The sequence below is a fragment of the Saccopteryx leptura genome, chromosome 1 (assembly GCF_036850995.1).
Source record: "Saccopteryx leptura isolate mSacLep1 chromosome 1, mSacLep1_pri_phased_curated, whole genome shotgun sequence".
Lineage (NCBI taxonomy): Eukaryota > Metazoa > Chordata > Mammalia > Chiroptera > Emballonuridae > Saccopteryx > Saccopteryx leptura.
In genome coordinates, this window is record NC_089503.1 from 129,056,662 (window position 1) to 129,070,373 (window position 13,712).

General features: G+C 40.8%; 1 non-coding gene across 1 annotated transcript; it reads left to right on the plus strand.

Annotated features, from left to right (window-relative positions):
• The first annotated feature begins 519 nt into the window (after window positions 1–519).
• On the plus strand, window positions 520–595 carry TRNAT-GGU (transfer RNA threonine (anticodon GGU)). Its single transcript has one exon. It is a non-coding gene; the product is annotated as a tRNA-Thr (tRNA).
• Window positions 596–13,712: the final 13,117 nt, after the last annotated feature.

The following is a 13,712-nucleotide window of genomic DNA, read 5'->3' on the forward strand; positions in this document are numbered from 1 at the left end:
GCAGCTAAACACTGGTGCTGACCATTCCCCGACTTCCCCAAGGTTCCCAGAAACAAGTCTCTTCACCCGTGCGCCCTTTACAGAAGTGAGAGAGGGCTGCCTCCAACATCTCCTCACTGTCACATTAAGACCAATTTAAAAATCTAAATAGAGCTTCCTGGGATTAGGTGCTGCCCCATAACTCACTTCTAGTGGTGCGGCCATGGGAGTGTGCAAAGCTTTTATTCTTTCCTTTAAACAGTGGTGCCACATATGAAATGGTATATAAAATACACATGCAGGTATGTGTTTATATATGTGCCTGCACACACATACATGCATAATTTGCAAATTCTGTCTTCTTATAAAAAAACACACACACACCTAATCCTACAATAAGCTATACAGTTAAAACTCTTCAGACCCAGAGAAAAACCTCCCTAACACCAGTGTGGGTCCTCAGAGATCTTTCTCGGAACAACTTCGGTAATTGACATTTCTCTCAATAGAAACTTAAGTGCCCAATAAATGGTAGATCAGGCCCTGGCCGGTTGGCTCAGTGGTAGAGCGTCGGCCTGGTGTGCGGAAGTCCCGGGTTCGATTCCCGGCCAGGGCACACAGGAGAAGCGCCCATCTGCTTCTCCACCCCTCCCCCTCTCCTTCCTCTCTGTCTCTCTCTTCCCCTCCCACAGCCGAGGCTCCTTTGGAGCAAAGATGGCCCAGGCGCTGGGAATGGCTCCTTGGCCTCTGCCCCAGGCGCTAGAGTGGCTCTGGTCGCAACAGAGCGACACCTCAGAGGGGCAGAGCATCGCCCCCTGGTGGGCAGAGCCTCGCCCCCTGGTGGGCGTGCCAGGGTGGATCCCGGTCAGGCGCATGCGGGAGTCTGTCTGACTGTCTCTCCCCATTTCCAGCTTCAGAAAAATACAAAAAAAAAAAAAAAAAAATGGCAGATCACAACATGCTGTAAGGACACTGGCTGAGTCAGTGATGGGTATGTAGTGGGAAATCTGCAAAGTGTAGTTGTTAACAGCCTGGGCTTGGGAGCCACGGGGCAGACAGGCACGTAGAGGGTCCCTGAAATGGGTCTTCCCAACTAATCACCTTGGGATGACAGATGGGAAAGGAGAACCAGGACTCGGGAGCTTGTCTAAGGCCCCAAAGTGGGTCAGCGACAGAACCAGAGCAGGCCCACCTCTCTTACGCCTGCTGTCCCTGACACCTTTTAGTCACAGGGATAAGCCTTGGAAAGGTGGTTGTACAGAAGTGAGAAGAAGAAATAGTCTAAATCTATCACATTTTCACAAGGTGGAAAAAGTTTGGGGACATTCTGGTGGCTGTAGCTCTCTCTACGCCTACTGCCGATGCTTTGTTCCAGAGGGTTCCTTATACACAGGGGCATGTGCATGGGAATGACTCAGGGGCGTGCTTAATGCCCAGCTGGGAGTGGACCCTGGCCCTGGAAAGGTTTGCTTTGACCTAATGAGATGAGAGACGAACATAAAAGCTCCTCCCTCCTGAAGCAACAGTGCGCTCCTGCTACAACACAGGGAGAATTCAGCAACAACCAGGAAGAATGTCTGACAGTTGCTACCCCTTCAACCTTGAAATTGCTCACAACCAAAGGGCATGAACTGCGGAGATAAAGCTGTCTTGAAACAGACAGGCTTCCATGGATGTCTGCCGATTTAACCTCTTTTCAATTTTTAATTCTTTTCTTTTAGGTATGTGTTTTTTTATAGCTAAGTGATTTGGACGGGCTCCAAACACAGCTTGGGGAGCAGAAAAAGCTGTGAACTAAATGCCAGCTTTTTGCACAGGGCTGCCTGTGATTGGCTGTGATGTGCTGTGTGGCTGCTGGGTGATCATAAAATGAGTCCTGACAATGGGTGAACCAAGCCAGGCCTTGGCAATCAGGTTCTCAAATGGCCCAGCACTGAGCAAGATGTTGGGAAATTTTATGGGTGGGCATCATCTTTACACAATACCAGGGTGGGCAGAACTGCGATGAAACGGTTCTTGCAGAGTTGAATGATGATATGAATCATGCCAGTGACCTGAGTTGCCGCCACACTCTTCAGGTTGATCTTGGAAATTGGCGACCCAGTCCTCATCAGAATGGATATCCTCAAATCTGAGAGGTCTGCCCAACCCCTGAGGTTATGAACCGTCACACACTTCCTCCTTCTGGTCCCTCATGGCTTTGCTTTCTTTTCATTGCCCTCATCCTGATATATTATTTACAGCCTCTCACCCATTAGCCTGCAGACTCCCTGAGGGAGGTGCCATGTTGGTTGTGGGGCAAACAGAGTTTCATTTTACTCCTCTGTGTATTTTGTATTTCCCAAGTGTTTTCTCTGTAGCTGACAGTTGATGCTTCATGCATATGGGGTCTCTTAAGCTGAGAGGTTAAGAGACGGTGTCGTGTCATCTCCCTGGTACCAGGTGGATCTCGTGTTTCTCTTGGTCCACTTGTGGAGCATGACTTCAAGCTCTGCCTAAGGTTGAGCAGGATTGCTCATGGGATGAGAGAATGAAGAGACCCAAAGTCACTTTAGTCAGGGTTTCTCTGTCTTGGCACTATTGCCATTTCGGGCTGGATAGATCTCAGCTGCAGGGACCACTCAGTGCATTGTAGTCTGTTTAGCGGCATCCCTGGCCTCCACTGGTGCATGGTGCTAACAGTCTCCACCAAAGCAAATGACAACCAAAAATGTCTCCAGATATTGCCTAATGTTCTCTGGAGGAGAAACAATGACCAGTTGTAAACCAGCACTTTAATTACATTGCATAGGTTAATGTTAATGATGGGGGTGGCATTGGGAAACACCCCCCTGAGAGCCTCTATATTCATGGGGTCCAGCTGAGGCTTTTCTCTAGAGCCCTCCTGCCAATGGGATGTTAAGAGCAATACTTAGATTCACCTTTGATGATTCTAAAATATATAACATATTATTACGTTTCATATAGCAGAGCATTTTGTGTTTCTAAACTTTTTTCGAAGTTGCCGAAGCAAAATTTCTACCCCAGCTTGTGTCCGAGATGGTTACCATAAAGTTGTCCAAAACATAAATGGTAAACCAGGTTCTGAAAGGGTCAAGAGATGATGCCCAGGCTGAGATGGCCCTGCCACACAGATCTGGAGCCCAAGCTCCATGAAACCAACAGATTACTTTGTTTTCCTTTAACACCTCCCTCACATCTCGGTGATTTTACTGGAATCATCAGCTAATGATATTATTTCTTTGTTGCTTCTACAGATTGGCTACTTAATAGCTTGTGTTTGGGGAATTCTGCTCCTGAAATGGGTGCTTCGAATCCAGTCATACTGCAGGATCTGGGGGTGTGTTTTTATCCCAAAAAACAAATGATTGGTTTTGACGCATCCAAATCTCAGAATCAGCCTTTGTAAAGAAAAGGTACTATTTGAGGGAGGACTGCAGGTGCAAATGAGGACTTGAGCAGGTGAAGGTGAACTGGCTGGGTGATGAAACAGCTAAAGAAAGTCATTATGGAGACAGCGTGAGCTGTCCCAGCTGTGCAGGTTTGCAGACTCACAGCCAGCAATGGGCTGGGATATTTGGGGTCTGTCACGGGGTTCTTCTGGAGGGTGATGACACCCTGTTCAACTTGTGGCTCTACCTGCATCTGTTTGATGGGATGCATGGGGGATGAAGTTGTCAAGAGAAAAAAACAACCACCAGTAATCTGGGCTGAAAACCTAATAAAATGCCTCCCATAAGAGAGGGTGATGGCTTGACAAGGGAGCCATAGGATTAATGAGTTGGGGTGATTGATAGTACATTAACATGCACAGTAAACTCAAATTAAAGTCATTGTTCCTGAGCCTGCAGAGGCATTGTTCTGACTGCCTGATCGTGGTTCTCACAAAAAGCCCCTCCCCTTTCCAACCACAGCTGGTACTTCTGCCTCCAATTGTGCCAATGACCTTGTGGAGTGAAAGGCATCTCAAGACCTTTAATTAACAAATGCAGGAGGGCCTGCTGCAGTGCTTGGTCATTTTTCAGGGATTGCAACTATTATAATGTACAGTAGTCCTCACTTATATGCTGCTTTGCCTTTCATAGTTTCAGTTACCTGCCATAAACCGTGGTCCAAAAATGTTTTAAAATTCCAGATATTTTGAAAGAGAGTGTCGTGCTAAACTATTTAGTTGGTTATAATTAAGTTAAAGCTGGGTCCGTTAGGTAGTTCATGACTTAAAATGAAAGTAATTAGGAGTCAATTGAATAGGCAGACACACATAGCAAGCTAAGTAATATAGACTTTAATTCACTCACAGTTAAGAGGAGTGGCCGGCTAAGTCTGGGTCCTTGCTTCAGTGGGGCCCCGAACAAACTTGCTTGGAGAGGCGGAATGCTTCAGGCACTTGCCAGATGGTCCTGGTGGTGGGTGACGTGAAGTCTGTGTTGGAGTCTCAGGAGACTGCCTTAATCTTTACCCCAGCTACTTATATCTGATTTAGCCACTTGTCATGTCATAGAATTACATTATCACACTTCAAACATAAGTCACATATGGGCTTGATAAAGAGATATCAGAAAAGGGAGTAAACTAATTACACTTTGGTAATTGGGCCTTATATAGTGGGCTTTTATGTAAAATATAGACCACCACATTACTTCACACATGGTATTGGCACGCAGTTAAAACATATGGAGTTATCTCAAAAGGGCATAAATGGTTACATCTAACTCACTCTTAGTTTTCTTTTTACATTTTATATTGATTTGATTTTATATTTACTATAACAGAGAGAGACCACATTCATATAACTTTTATTACAGTATATTGCAATAATTATTTTATTTTATTATTACTTACTGTTGTTGATTTCTTACCTTGCCTAATTTCTAAATTAAACTTTATTATAGGTGTGTACATATAGGAAAAATACATAGTACTTGTAGGGTACGGTACTGACCGTGGTTTCAGCCATCCACTTGGAACGTATGCCCCTGAAGATAACAGGGGACTACTGTATTTCATAAACATATCAGCTCTCACCTGTTTTACATTAGGCTGCAATGTTCTCACACATTTGGGTCCCCAAAATAGGCCCCATGGGAGAGTTGGATTCAGATAATTTCCTCTTGAGCAACGTATTAGTGTCCCAAGGTCATCAGAAAAAATTTATCACCACGTTGGTGACTTAAACCAACAGAAATTTATTTTCTTGGCATTCTGGTGTCTAGAAGTCTGAAAATAAGGTGTCACAGAGCCATGCTCCCTTAGAAAGCTATTGGGGAGACTTCTTTCTGCCTCTTCCAGCTGCTAGCAGCTCTTGAAGTCCTTGGCTTGTGGTCACAAAATCTCAATCTTTGGCTCAGTCTGCATGTGGCCCTCCCTTCTTTGCATCTCTTTTAAGAATGTTTACCATGATATGGGGCATTTTCTTCACCTCAAAACATTTTTCTGTGCTCTTTAGTGATTGGACCCTCTCCCCAAATGCCAAACACCTGGCAAACACTGATATGTTTTCTCTATATTTTTCCCTTTTCTAGAATATCATGTAAGCGAATTATGTAGTATATAGTCCTTTGTGCCTGTGTTTTTTCACTTATAATACTTTGAAGATTTAAACATGCTGTGGTATTTGTCAGTGATTTAGTGGTTTTTTTAAATTACATACATTGCATAGATGGGATGGCCACAATATGTTTATTTTTTCACACTGGTTGGTAAGCACTTGGATTCTTTACAGGTTTTGGTTATAATAAGTAAAACTACTAAAGAAATACACAAACACAGTTTATGTTGACACGTGCTTTTATTTCTCTAGGGAAACTACCTAGGAGTGAAATTTCTATGTCTTATTGATGTTTAGCTTGGTAAGACGTTGCCAAACTGTTGACCCACTTTCAATTCCACCAGAGATCAGGGAGTTCTCATTGCTCCAAAGCCTTGACACCACTTGGTATTATCAGTTTTAAATGTTAACCATTCTTTGGTTTAATTTATGTTTCCCTAATAATTCAAAATGATAAGCATTTTTTTCATGTATGTACCTGTTATTTGTTGTATATTTTTGTCCAATTTAAAAATTATATTTTTTCTAATTATTGAATTAAAACTGTGTGTCTGTGATAGAAATAGAAATACTTTACGGAATGTTTGTTTTTCAAATATTTTCTGCCAGTTTGTAATTTACCTTTTTGTTATCTTTGGTGTTTTTGAAGTCCAAAATTTAAAAATTTTAATAAAATCTAACATATATTATTATTCTTTTACCATTTGTGCTTTCTGTGTCCTATTTACAATGCTTGCCTTATCCAAACATAACATATACATTATGTTTTCTTCTAAGGTTTTATAGTTGTAGCTGTTATAGTTAGATCTATTATCCATTTTGAGTTAATCTTTTATGGCATAGTTAAGAGCCAGATTTATTTATTTTTATATAAAACCAAGTTTTAGCACCATTTATTGCAAAAGTTGTTCTCTTCCCCACTGAATTGCCTTAGTATCTTGTTGTAAATGTATTGGTCCTGTATGTATGGTTTATTTCTCAATGTTATCTTCTGTTCCATTTTTATATATGTTGCTACTGTCTCAACTACTTTAACTTTAAATATGTTTTAAATCAAGTAGTGTAGAAATTCAATTTTGTTCTTTTTAAAAACTGTGGCTCTCCTAGATTATTTGCACTTTTATATAAATTTTAGAATCAGCTTGTTAACTCTACAAAACATCCTGTTTTTGTATTGGAGTCACATTGAGTCTATAGATTAGTTTCTGACTTCTTAACATTTTGAGTATTCAGATCTACAAACATTTATTGAGGTCTTCATTGTTCCTTTAGTGATATTTTATACTTCAGTGTACAGATCTTCTGCATGTTTTGTTAAATTTATCTTTATACATTTAATATTTTCACAACCTATAGATGGTATTATTGTATTACGGTAATTTCTACACCCAAGTTTCTATGACTAGTATAAAAAATTCCATTGATTTTGTTTATATTTTTTATTGTATCCTGCAAACTTAGTTGGTAGATTTATTAAGATTTTATAAAGATCATTTTATATTGCTTGGTGATGATTTTTGTGGGGTTTTTTTCTTTAATAAAAAAGTGGGATGCAAAAATTTGGGATGCAGAACCTCAGTGTTTCTGAGAAGAGAGGAGTGAGCATAGAAAGAATGGGGTTAATAAGCATTCTGTTAACAAGTATCAATAACATTGTTCAGATCAGGGCCCAGTTTCTTGAAAGAGGAGCAAGCCTCTTTTTGTTTTATTCATCTATGTTGGCATGAGTGGAGTAGGACAGGTTGATGATCACACAGCAGTACGAGATACTGAACCCAGTTCAGGTTCTGTAGTCAGCCTTGTTCTCAAAGGTAAGAACTCTCTGGGACTTTCCAATCCACTTTCTGAGGCACTGTATGTATCACAGGCAGAACAGTCCTACCCTCTTTATGCTGTGCTCACCCCTCCAGTCTCATCTCCATACTCCTCCAGGGAGTAAGGGTTTGGAGTTTCACAAAGGTGAAACTGGCAAAAGTTGTTATGGCAATGAGCTAGTCCTGCAGGGAGGAAATGTTAACCAGCTTAACTGGAGCAAAGTCTGTGCAATCTTAAACAATGGGCTGAATATTCTAATATCAACAAAGGAGGGGTTTAAAATGAAGGAATTAAGAAATCAAACTTTGTTGGTTTTCAATGAGGCTAGAGAAAATGGCTATTTGTGACATTATTGAGGGTCTCAGTCACTTGAACATGGGCAGGGCTTGATCTTGGAGCAGCCATATCCTCCAGTCTGGGGCTGTCTTCCAAGTGGGAACACGTAACAATATGGCACATGTGGGGAGAAAGCATAAAAGCTTCTATTGACATTTTTCTTTGTAGACTTTATTTTAGGGTTTATTTTATAGCATATGTACCACATTACTACAAAGTGTACATATAAACACAACACACATATATATATGCAGCCCAAGGTCTCTCTGTGCAGCCAGATAATTGAACTTCCTCTACATATGGCTGCTCATATCTCCCAGGAATACAAAAGCAGAAGCTGCCAAGTCCTCCCAGGTTTGAGCACAGAACTGGCACTGTGTCACTTTCAAAACATTATATTGGATAAAATGAATCATAGGCCAGCTTAGATACATGGTAGGATGTGATTATTAGAAAAGGGGTTTATTTGTGGTAATCTGCAGAGATTAGCTCCCACAAAATTTATCCCTTGGAATTAAGGAAAGCAGTTATGAATCAATACTCTGGGGAAGACAAGGGCACATTTCATGGCAGGTAAAATGACAGATATAGTTGTGCCACATATAAACATCTAATATATGGCTTCTGAGATGCGGCACCATTATTTGTAACTAAATACCAAATTTTTATAATCAAAGTAAAAAATGAGTATGGTGCCTTAGACTATTTGCTCTCATTTCTGGAGCTTTATTTCTTTAGGTCACAAGCCAAAGACAGATTGTCATGCAGGAGCCTGCCTCACTGTCTCTTCTTCTGTTATCTAAAAAATAAAAATTAAAAAAGAAGAAGGAGGAGGAGGATGAGAAGAAGGAGGAGGATGAGAAGAAGGAGGAGGAGGAGAAGGAGAAGGAAAAGAAGAAGAAGAAGAAGAAGAAGAAGAAGAAGAAGAAGAAGAAGAAGAAGAAGAAGAAGAAGAAGAAGAAGAGGAAGAAGAAGAAGAGGAAGAAGAAGAAGATTGTTAATAGTCTTGTTAAGATTCTGTGTCTAGTTAATCTTTTGCTCCTACTGCTTCATGAGTGTTTTGAACTGTGCCCACAGTGATTTACTGTAGTGAAGGATTCCTCGCATCTCTAGCTTGTGTCTGATTGCTACCTATTTGTTTTTAAATGCATGTTTTCTGTGAATTGAAGATAAGGTTGAAACAGATAATCACCAAATCAGTTTTATTAGTGTAAGTTATAATCCTTTCTATACATATGGGCATCTGCACAGTATTCTTCCCAGGGACCAGATCTATTGATACTGTGACTAAGTGTAGAAGCATTGAGGAAAGGTCTAGAAGTCCCAACCATATTCTTCTTCTGTCTACCTAAAAATCCACATTATGTATGCCTACTTGATCAGCCTTGTCATCTGTACAATGTTAGCATTTGAGTGACCGGACTTATTGTTTAAAGAAGAGGTCTTTCAAATTTCTATTGAAATGTGAGCTGAAACTAGATCATTAATAACAGTAATATTACCTCCCAGAAGTTTCACTTGAAAATATGAACTAATTGTCCTAATGTATTACTTTAATTTATCTCTTTTTGCAGCTAAAAGATCATTGCTGTGACCTAGTAGAGGTCAGAAAGACATGTGGTGGATACAGAAAGGGATACAGTCATTGCTTCTAAGGACTTCAAAAATAAAGGTAATGACTCTTTTGATGTGATGGGTTATATGGGGCATTGCCCTGAGCATCTCTAGCCCTGGATCCTCTGCCAGATGAGCCTCTTCCAGCAGATGGCCCTTCCTGTCACATTTGTCCTGGTGGAGCCCTGAGTACATTCTATGCCTGGTGTTCTGGACCATCCCATCTCAGTTTGGAGCTGGTGAATGGTAACCGTTCCTTAAAGGGCATTCCCTAGCCCCTGGTCATTCTCAATGTGGCAGTGTTTCTTGGGTGGCTACCCAGTGACCTTTCCAGTCCCCTTTCTGATCCCCAAATGGTTATTCTTTTTTTTTCCTTCATAGAGAGTTGACCTTGAGCTTCTCCTCTGTTAATTCCTGTTTGTGTCTAAGGATATTTATTTCCCACTAACTCCTTGTGCGGAGTCATCATTGTTCTGCTGGTGTTCTTTCAGTGAACATAGAATTGGTGGCTACACTTTTTCTCTAAAGTTCTGTGCACTGTATTAGAGAGGCCATGAGTAAGCACCTTATCTTAACTGACTTTCTCTATGGAGAATGAAAAGTTCACCTACCAGGGAAGTAAGTATGAACTGTGTGTATGTGCACATGTTTGTGTAAGTGTGCCCATGTGGAGAACAAACAAGGGGAGAGGAGTACAATGGATAAAAGACTATGGAAAAGGAGAGAGATATTTCATTACTCCTCAATAAATGAGATCGAGAGCTAAAAAACATATTGTATTAAAATGTTATTAGTATAAATGTTTATAAATAAAATAACATTATACATTAAAAACAATGATTTTTTTTAACCTCAAGTGATTCTAACAAAAAAGAGCTTTTGGTAGTCTCATGGTGAGGGTAGTTTCCAATATGAGTGGCCCACTGGGTTCACGCACATCTTTGTGAGGAGGCTTCACCTTCCCTAGAGGATCATGAGGGCAAGTATTTTGATTGTTTTGTTTTATTTGCTTGCTATGTTTTTTCACAGGTGACACAGAAAGTCTACGTGTTTTGAGTATGTGATCTATCTAGGCCTTAGCGAGATCCTGTCTCTGTATGAGATGATCTGATCCCCATTCACAAAGCAACCTGCTGCTTAGAAAGGTACATTGCAGACCTCCATGGTGTGTGCTGCCTCATACAGTTGCACACCATCATGTCAACTGCACATGACAATCTTGTGTGATAATAGGATAGAGCAAAAGGCTGGGGCTCCCAGCAAACATACATGAAGTGTGCAGGAAAGGAAGGAAACATTTGCTCGTTGTATACTCTCCAGTGACCTTGCTTGTAGATCAGTCTGTGAGAATAAAGACCAGTGTCCTGCCTTCCAGTTACTTCCAGCCCAGGTGGAGAGAGAAAACAAAAGTTGGCAATACCATGTAAGATATGTTATGGTAAATGTTGGCAAATGATGTCAAAATGATAAAAGTACAGTATGTCTCTGCCAGTCCCTTGGGCTGGGTGGTAGGTATGTGAGATGTGCGAGGAGGCTGGCCGCAGGGACAGCAGACCCTTTACCCAGTTGTCCAGCACAGGGCAGGGACCTACATTCACATGGGGTGAAGAAGCTTCTTCCTTGGCTGTCATTTTCTTCCAAGGAGCACAATGTCCTTCCCTCTTTTTCCATGACATTCGCTGTCTCTCACTAATCTATGTTCAACTACTTCTAACTTTCAGATTGTAAGATGTAGCCGTGTCTCTCAGAATCAAAACAAACAAGGGACTTTGAGGTGTCTAGAGTGAGAAGGAAAATGAGTAGTTTCTACATTCTGCATTTTCTACTTTCTGCTCCCTTCACTTTATGTGAATTGTTGCATTGTGGTTTTTCTATAAGACTGGTATCCATGTATATTTATCAAAAACAAACTCACAGGCAAGCCTCCCACCCAACTCAATGTTCTCAGAATACACTTGGTTCAGATGTGTCTGAAGGTTCTCTGGCTTTCTAGTTTCTTTAAAAGAAGGAAAACAATTTTTCCCTTGTCATATGGATTAAGTGCTCAAGTAATATATTAACATCTACTAACCACCTGGTGTGGGTCCTGTGTTTGGATATAATCGCCATGGCCTTGTGGTGTTCACCTCCTGTCACCTTCTCCAGTGTCAGGCTCACGCTTACCAGAAGTTGAGGTCTTTCTGCCCCTCTGGAGCAGTGGGTAAAGGGAAGGGAGTGCTAATGTTCCCATTGATATGACCAGCTCTGTTTGGGATACATTCCCATGTGATTGCTTGTGGAACTAACTTCATCTTAGAAGGATAGAGATACCAGTTTCTTTGAGGAAAACTGCACAGCATTTTAAATTTTAATATGATTTTCAGAAGGATGCATTTCTCCCCAATTCTTTTGATGACATGCGTTCCTGATCAATTACATCACAATGCTGAAATCTTGAAGAGACCTAGGGAGAATATCAAAAAATGGTCTTCCATAGCATCAGAAAAGTGATCTGTATAGAGAACTTGACAGTTATTTTGTGGCATCTTTTGTTCATTAACAGGATACTGTGCTTCAGAAATCAGTTGTGCCCTGGCTGAGTTTAGACATATATCATAGTAAATCAGTGACACTCATTTGAGAAAATATTTTATTTGAACTGGGAAGCAAGGAAAATATAAACTTTGTAAGACCTAGTGGACAGTGCATGGCTTTCAGGCACCAAATAACGCAAATAATTCCCTGCCTAGAGTCAAAAATCATGTATGCAGAGGTGGGTAATGTAGCTAAGAGAACAGTCTCTCTAGGACAGGGCTGCCTTTTTCCAAGTAGCATGTGTAGCTGAGGGAAGAATTTCTGAAATGAATGCTAACCCACTTACATTTCTAAATTAGCTGCCTGCCTATGCTCTAGAAGCCTTTTAATGGACTGTATACAATAATGCAATTACAGCCGCCTGTCTTAACAAAACAGTCTCATCACCAGCCTGGGGTGAGAGCTTTTAACGGGAGTGGTGCAAGGTGTTGTTTTTACCCTTTTCACAGGGAGTTCTTTATTTTCTGTGAGGGCCCATTTACAAATGTCTATCATGAGATTGCAAGCCATTTACCACGTACACATTTGCTAATTGTTCCACTGTCTTCTGTGTTGTTTAGCTTCAGACGTTCATATACATCTGTTCTAACTAAAATCTCTCTCAGTCAAATTGAAAGCTCCTCTAAATTATTTCCTAATATTTACCCCTAATTGCCACTCTTTAGAAACCTGGATTTTCATTTGAAAATCTTTTTGTCTTGGCTATCTGTAGAAAATATTTTTTTCTGGCATTGTAGAAACTACCAGTTTTACTGCTAATCACTGGGGGGTGCCTAAGCACTGTAGGCTGAAACAAGATCCTCCCTCCCTCCCTCCCTCCCTCCCTCCCTCCCTCCCTCCCTCCCTCCCTCCCTCCCTTCCTTCCTTCCTTCCTTCCTTCCTTCCTTCCTTCCTTCCTTCCTTCCTTCCTTCCTTCCTTCCTTCCTTCCTTCCTTCCTCCCTCCCCATCTCTCAGTCTCCATCATCTATATCCCTATCTCTATCTCTATCTCTATTTCTATCTTTATCTCTATCTATCTCTATCATCTATCGCATTTTTCCTTCTCCTATTCCTTCTTTCTTTTTTTCAAAAAATTGATTGAGGGTCTGTTATATCTCAGAACCTCATCAAGCACTGGGAATATAGCAGTGAATGAAACAAGAGAAGTTTCTTCAGGGAGCAGTTTCCTCAAGGAGCTTACAGTTTAAAGGAGGGAGTAAAACAATAAATTATATATATATATATGTACATATGCATATACATACATATATATGCATATATATATATATATATATATATATATATATATATATATATATATAGTCATATTCCTTGACTTAGCACTTTTAGGAATAGGAGAGCCCACGGGTCGACCATGACCATACCCATACAGAGATCTGTGGTTTCTATTAATCTTTTTTTTTTTTTTTTTTGGCAGAAACAGAGAGAGGGACAGACAGACAGAAAGGGAGAAAGATAAGAAGCATCAATTCTTCATTGCAGCACCTTAGTTGTTCAGTGACTGCTTTCTCATATGTGCCTTGACTGGGAGGCTACAGCAGACCAAGTGACCCCTTGCTCAAGCCAGTGACCTTGGGCTCAAGCTGGTGAGCCTTACTCAAACCAGATGAGCTTGCACTAAAGCTGGCAACCTTGGGGTTTCCAACCTGGGTCCTCTGCCTCCCAGTCTGAAGCTCCATCTATTGTGCCACCACCTGGTCAGGCCTGTTAATCTTGTTAAACACCATCTTTGCCCTTATTCTATGATTTCCCAAGTACTGTATCTTTAATTGCATCCTCATTGACATATTAGAGATCATTTTCATTTCTACTCTAGCTGTAAAAAAAGAAGAAAATCTTACATTT